This window comes from Eucalyptus grandis, chromosome 7 (genome assembly GCF_016545825.1).
Source record: "Eucalyptus grandis isolate ANBG69807.140 chromosome 7, ASM1654582v1, whole genome shotgun sequence".
Lineage (NCBI taxonomy): Eukaryota > Viridiplantae > Streptophyta > Magnoliopsida > Myrtales > Myrtaceae > Eucalyptus > Eucalyptus grandis.
Genome location: NC_052618.1, coordinates 10,395,396 through 10,402,869, shown reverse-complemented (window position 1 = coordinate 10,402,869; position 7,474 = coordinate 10,395,396).

The following is a 7,474-nucleotide window of genomic DNA, read 5'->3' as shown; positions in this document are numbered from 1 at the left end:
GCAAAGCAACAGAAACACAAGGAAGACCACATGCGAATATATTTTTTCCTCTCTTGATTTCATCATACTCAATTACAATTATTCCTGCTCATGCAACCTTACATGTATTAATTTCTAGAAAACAATTTGCTCGTGAAATGTGTTCCAAATATCTGACGGCCAACAATGCCAAAGAAAGCATGAACTTGTATAGTCAAGACAAAAATAACACCCAGTTTTGAAACTATTCAAAAAAAAAAAAAAAAAAAAAAAAAGCACAAACTTAGGCTTAAAGGACAAAAATATTGCCCAAATAAAAGAAAAGGTACAAACTTATATCCTTAAGACAGAAGACGCCACATACATTTAACCAAAAACGACGTTGTTTGAGTAGGATTTTGGTTCTTTTCGGATAACACAGGGAGAAGGAGCTCAGCCCCGAATTAAATTCGTAGATTGGAGGGCTAGGATTTTGACACGAGATTAGGTCGCAATAGGTTTTTATTAAATATAAAATATTAGCTAATTTTTAGAGTTCAAGCAAATCATGATGTTTGGTTAGTGTTTCGGGTTTGCAACTTAGGGTTTAATCGTCCAACCATCCAAGCACATATTTGCCAACAAAGAATGTTCCACCGCTTGTAATTAAGAAGATAAACAAAAGATAAGTGATAATCTTCTTCAAAAGATGAAGAACGATTACGAGTACTGCCTAGAGTACATAGCCATGAATTCTTATTTAGAACTAGTAATAAACATGTGCCTGCCAGCACAATGAGCATAGTACTACACACAATTATGCAGGAAATTACCAAAAAAAAAAAAATTATAAACATTTTGCAGTTGTGCCAATTCAATTCTAAACTTATTTTTTTGACCAATTGAGTCATAAATTAATAATTGAGAGATCATTAAAAGTTTGAGATACTGCTTATTTAAATTGATTAATTACATCAGATTGGATGAAGGAAGCTAAAAGTTGGAAAAAAAATCACAGTGTTTTTATTTTTAAGTTTGGAAGTACATAGATGACTTGAAAGACATCAAACTAACATAGGATCAGCATTTATGATTTTGACACCAATACAGTTGCTACGGAACATACTTTGTCCATTTCACTTCAAGAGCTAATTACAAACTGCACATCGGATAAAAGTAAAATTAAGTGCAAAATATAAATATAATACATTTTTAGACATATACTATTAACGTGAATCAAAATTTGTTAAGATTGTGTTGAGATGAAGTTATATTTTTATATAGTGCACAATGATATATCGTGTTTGTCATGTCAATAATTGTTTACCAAGCACAAAAAAGAATTTATTTTTAGATAATTGCATAAAATAAGTGAAAATTTCACTAAAAGTAAAGAAGCAAAAGCTTGAAAGTTGGAATAAAAAGTGAGTAGGTGAGGGAGAGAGTGGCATTGAAGCTAGGGATGAGCATGGTCCAGGTGAGCAATTCTTGCATTGGAAATAGGAATCATTTACTAAGGACCGATTGGTTTCATGAATCCCTCAGGAACCGATTTACCAGTCCGCTCCGATTCCCATGTGGGTCCATGGAACTAGTCCCCAATCCCTACAACTTTATATTCATCAAATAATAGAATGGTGAACTTAGTTTCTAACCAAAGCTTGTACGGCCTTAAATTTGTGTTAAAATGTGAGCCATTGATTTTGCTTAAAGATTGAAAACTATAGGGCGAAACAAATAGACAATACTAATTTGCTCGGCACTTAATTTCTTTGAAGTTTATGGTGTGATCCTCTTAGGGTTCCCCAACAAGAACATGTGGAGAATTAGACTCTACATTAGAATTCCTAACCTCCACAACAGTTAAAATATTAATCGCTTAATCCATCTTCTTTTCAACATCAATCTAATTTAAATGCTAAGGTGGCTAAGGAGAGACTTGATTGTGCTCTTAAAACTAGTCATTGACTCTTAATTTTGTATCATCACAACAAAACACGGCAACATTATGAACATCTCCAATCGGTCTCATCCTTTCTCTTTGTTTATTATTATTTTTTTTTTTGGCTGAAAAAGTAAGTAAATGGATTATTAGAATGAAAAATAGTATAGGGATTAATATAGACAAAATTAATCAATAATGTTAAATAACTACATATATCATAATAATAATAATAATAATAATAATAATAATAATAATAATGAACATATATAGGTAGATAGGTAGATGGTTCCATGCCTAGAATTAAGTAATTGAGATGGAATTTCTTTGTGTGTGTGTGTCTAATCTGGGTAGATAGGTAGACGGTTCCACGCCTAGAATCAAGAACTGAACCAATACTTACAAATTCCATTAAATTGGAATCAAGAACCAAACCGGTCCCCATAGGAATCGTCATTCTAGGCCAGTTTGGTCCGGTTCCGGGCGGTTTTCGGTTCCTTTGCACATTCCTAATTGAAGCTACTCTTTCTTATGTATGGTCAACAATGGAAAATGTATCGTAGGGAACTGATAAGTGAAACGCCAGGCTTCCATTTAACTCCGTTAATTGTATTCAAGAAGGTGAAAAATGTCGATGATAAAAATATATATGCTTTTATCTTGCGGCATGAGGGTGCTTTGTCAAATTGTATGAATTTGAAATTACCACCTTGCTGGAAATGCTTAACGTGATCTGAAAGTTAGTGGTGAACTTATTTAAACTAATATTAAAAGCTAACAGATTCTATTTGGCTAGTAGATGCAAGGAAAAGAAAAGTAAAGCAACAAAAATATAAAATCCCACATCTATTGTACGACCACCAATTCAATTTTAAACCTTCCAATTTTACTAATTTAGTCTTAAAAGATTATTTTCCAATGTAGTCTTTCTAGCCAATTAAAACCAAAAATCATTGATGTGGCTCTAATCAACATCAATTGTCCTACGTGGCATAACCGATGCTGGCATCTAGGTTTTTTTCATTTGTTTAAAATTCTTTGAATTATTTTCCCTATTCTATGATAAGCATTGGTCGCTAGTGCCTACTGCAAAGAAAAGAAAAGGGAAAAATTAAAGAAAAATTATAAAAGTTGCCGCTAGGGCTCGACCATTGCGGCCTGGTCAAGGGCCACCCTTGCTAGATCTGGTGAGGGCTTCATGGCCCTCACTCGAGGCCACCCATGGCCTAGACGAGGGCCATGACCCCCACCGGCCACAATGGAAAAATAATAATAATAAGATAAAATAATAATAATAATCGAAAAATATCAAAAATTTGCAAAATTTGTCCACGTCTATGCCGTCGTACCATATATGATGGCTAGCATTTAGGTCAATGATTTCAAGCCAAAAATCCATCAGATAGACTCAATTGGCATAAATGCAAAATATTTAGGATTTAATTGGTCAAATTAAAAGTTTATAATTGAATTTGTACTAATACAATACGTTTTTTTTTTTTTTTTTTATACCCAGGAAACCCCGTATAGTTGGCAGCCAGATAAACCCCGGAGTGATGCTAGAGGAGGAAACACCATCCCGACGTCACACTTAAGACCTCAAGCAACCGTGAGGGGATTTGAACTCCTCCCCTTCGTAAGGGGGAGAAAGTCCAAATCATTGTGGCCACCAAAGCGGTGGTTCAATATGTTTATAACCTTTTTTTTGTACTTTTATTGTTTAAATTTTATCGTCATTGATGAATTCAATCCCTAGCTTATGACATGTATGTGCAGTCAACGTGCGTTAGTTGGGAAAATTGACATAGAATATCATGTTGTGTTTAACATGAAACTGGTTTTCAATTAAGTATATTAACGAAGTCAACCAGTTATATTATATTGGGAAAAACTAAAAGTACACTCAACTTAGCATTGAATACTTAGAGCCTTACGGCACCGTTACTTCTCTTTAGTAATTGTGCAATATGGATCTCATGTTTCATGTTCATGGACTTGAACAACCGAAAGGAAAATAAAATGTTGAGAGAGAGCATTAATTTGTATTTAAAGGGTGAATATCGCTCCAAATATAAGAAAAATAGCTATATAGCAATTAATACAAAAATTAATTGTAAATATCTTACACATGGAAAACACATACCGTGGACTTTCAATTAATGTTTTGTGACGTATTTGCATACATAAAATTAAAAATCCTTCCATTTAAATATTATAAAACAAATTCGTCTCTCTTCCCCGCCGCTAAAGTAGTCAAGGCACTGGGAAATGTCCAGCTTCGACACCAGAAATAATATGTTCAAATTTCACTAATTATGTACAAAGTGCTTTGGATCAGAGTTACTTTACAGGCTAAAGGTGGTGTGTACTGAAACATTTAACCGCTTCATGTAGTTACAAGTGTTCCATAGACTTCTAGATAGCCAGACATTTGAGTTCTAGGTTGTCGACCTCTTTTGACTTTAATTGCACAAAGATAAATGTTACTTGACGTATAATATTAGTAGTCACCCCTCTATATACTTATGGAGTTTTAACGTTGGTGGTATAAAATATTTAAGTTCAATTTTGACAATCGTGTTCGTTTCAATAGATCATAGATATTTTTCATTCACGACAATAGGTGTGAAAAAATATTTTGCACAGGTGTTGTGGCTAGTGATCCTAAATTTATTCTCTTGAAATAAAAATTTTAAATCATTATTTTCTACACTTACTGTAAAAATATTTTACATGGGACGATGCTAATAAGTTCCTTTTTTTATTCACTCGTCTTTGTTTTGGCTAATATATTTTCTTTCTAGTTTAAGGAATCTTACTTGGTGGGCTAGCGAACCCATCAAATAAGATTGGTGATTTTCTTAAGGAAAATGTATGGTGGGGACAACACCGTTACTCATAGGAGAGTAAAGGCGCCGTCACACTCTCATTTTTCAAAAATTAATGATCTTTGCTAGCATTATAGGCTTTAGACTAATAAAAGATTAACATTGTATTAGGAGTCACAAATTCCTAAAGAAGTTGACCCCGCAACAATTTATAATTATATGATATTTAGTTTTTTTATAATTTCAAATAGACTATTATAATTATAGTGCATTAAAAACTATTCCTCAATCATTTCTCAAAATTAATTACCCTTCCTCTCACTTTTTTTCGTTTTCTTTAATGGGTCATGTTAACCAGACTTATGATTGCTAGTTTTCCTTAGATGAACATCAATTATATTCATCTTTAGTTAGATTAAAATATCTGTGATGTCTATCTATGTAACCCACCAATCATCCTATTGATCTGAAAAAAATTGGCCCCTTATGACTACCACAAAATCAGATAGAAATGAGGTTGACAAAACATCTCGAACTTCCTATCCAACCAAGAGCTTAGTACAATGGAAGCCCTACACATCGCATTGGCAAGTCGATTGAGTTATAAATGTTTATATTTAATCAGTAGAATCCTAGAAGTTTTTCAAAAATGTGCAATCACTGTTCTTAAATAAATACATTGATTGACACTTCCTCGCAATAACATAGGCCACGCCGGACCGACTATGAGTTAAGGACTTCGTCGCATAATTTTAAAAACGCCTATGACTCCATCAACCATGATTCCAAATATTATCAACCACTATTTTGGCAACCTGAGTCACGCAAGATTGGTTTACCGACGTCGTGTGAACTTCAAGCCGCCGCTGATGCCAGCTCAATGACTTTATTAAGTAGCAGCTGTTGATGTAAGCCAATAAAAAATAGAATAGCACTTTTAAATAAGAAACCTCGTCTCATATATCGCAAATTACATCATACGATTCTCTGACTTCCAGAGAATGATGTTTCTTTTTCAGTTTCCCCAGATAATGTTAAACAATCGTCATCAGAAAGGTAGTGACATGATCGTTGGCCAGTTAGCAACTTCAAATTATGACTATCATTTTCGAATTTTATAATAAATTTGTTAAAATATGTAAATAATAAACAATCCATTCATCTAATAATCTAAACTTTTAAAACAATTAACGGTGGTACTACACATAATGATTCTTCAATTTGACAAGGGATCTTATTAGATTATCAAGGGTTCTTCAATATGACAAGTAAGCAATTTTATTGGTAGGTAACTTGAAATAATGGTTTTACTACTTTCAAGTTCAGGTAGAAATTAGCTGCTTCTTCACTTGAGAAGGATCGACTGCTATTGAATTTTATTGCGTGGCCACAACACCACTTGGCCTGTCACATGAACAGGCCGTGCCCTGTCTTGGCTGGCCTTGCCCTTTTGGCATTGCTAAATCTTAAGATCCAAGTTATGTAAACCAAGAGGTGAGAGGTGAATCAGTTGAAAACGAATTTTTATGCCTTTCCAAAACTCGAGCACTAATAATGCTATGCATCAATAAAATGAAGTGTCACAAGGTGCTATCTCATTCTCTAAACTTACTAACATGTAACCTTAGTGCCAAAACATAATGAATGATTGAGATAGTGCCAAAACTTTATGAATGATTGTTTTAGTGTCAAAACTTTATAAAATCGTCTATTTAATTGACACAGGTGAGCTTTTGTTATTGAAGTAATAACATGTCAAGGTTTTTGGCGGTCTAAGTCGTCAAAGTCACTTAAGCAATTGTTGTCTTGAAGTTGTCAAACTCATATAATCCTTCGAAAAAATTTCTGATACCAAAGTGGGTACCTTACAACAAATTTGGCGTTGTTACCATCATTTTTTTCTGTTGAACTCCAAGAATAAATTCAAGTAGGTTGCGGGTTACGAAGTTCCCCACGACCGCAACAATTCCTGCTCTGCCAGAACACTAGCAAAGCTACAGCATGTCCCTCCTACAACACACGCACTTACTCACAAGAGAAAATACTCCCTCTCGACTAGTCGTCAAGGCTGAAATCCTTTCAATAGGACAGAAATAACATAGTATTAACCAGTCCTCTATGTCTTTTTTTGTTGTGGTGCCGCTCAGCTCGATTCTTCCCTATATTGCTTCCTATCAATCCCTGAGTTTCCTTGATAAAGAAAAGAACTTTTTGATTTGGGTTGGGCGAAACTTTTTCAACTTGTTTTAAAAGAATCCTAGTGTTGAGCTCGGGGTTTCGTTCCTAAAAAATTAGATTTAGAGTTTTTCGGTGACAAATATATGAATATAGGCTTCACTTTACTTGCGAAGACCACCCCAAACATTGGAAAATCATATCGTTCTTCCCTGGACATTGCTTACTCCGAAACTACTTTTCTAGTGAAGTTCAATTTTCGTGAAACAAGCATGGCATTACTATTGATTTGACATTGGTACACCTCGTGCATTGTTGGTAAATTACCAAGCCAACAAGTTGCCAATCACCTAATTCTACTGACAAAGTTTTGAAATTTACCACTCACGAATAAATTGTCCATTTTACCACTCAAAGGATGTAACATTTTAAAGTCCCACATCAAAAAAGTGAGATCTTGTTAAGTGGTTATAAGTTAACACCCACCCTCAGATGGTCACATTTGAGTTCCTTTCCTGGCCGATAAATGTGGTTGGCCAATGGTTTTCGCGGTGCATTGAAATAATTTGAA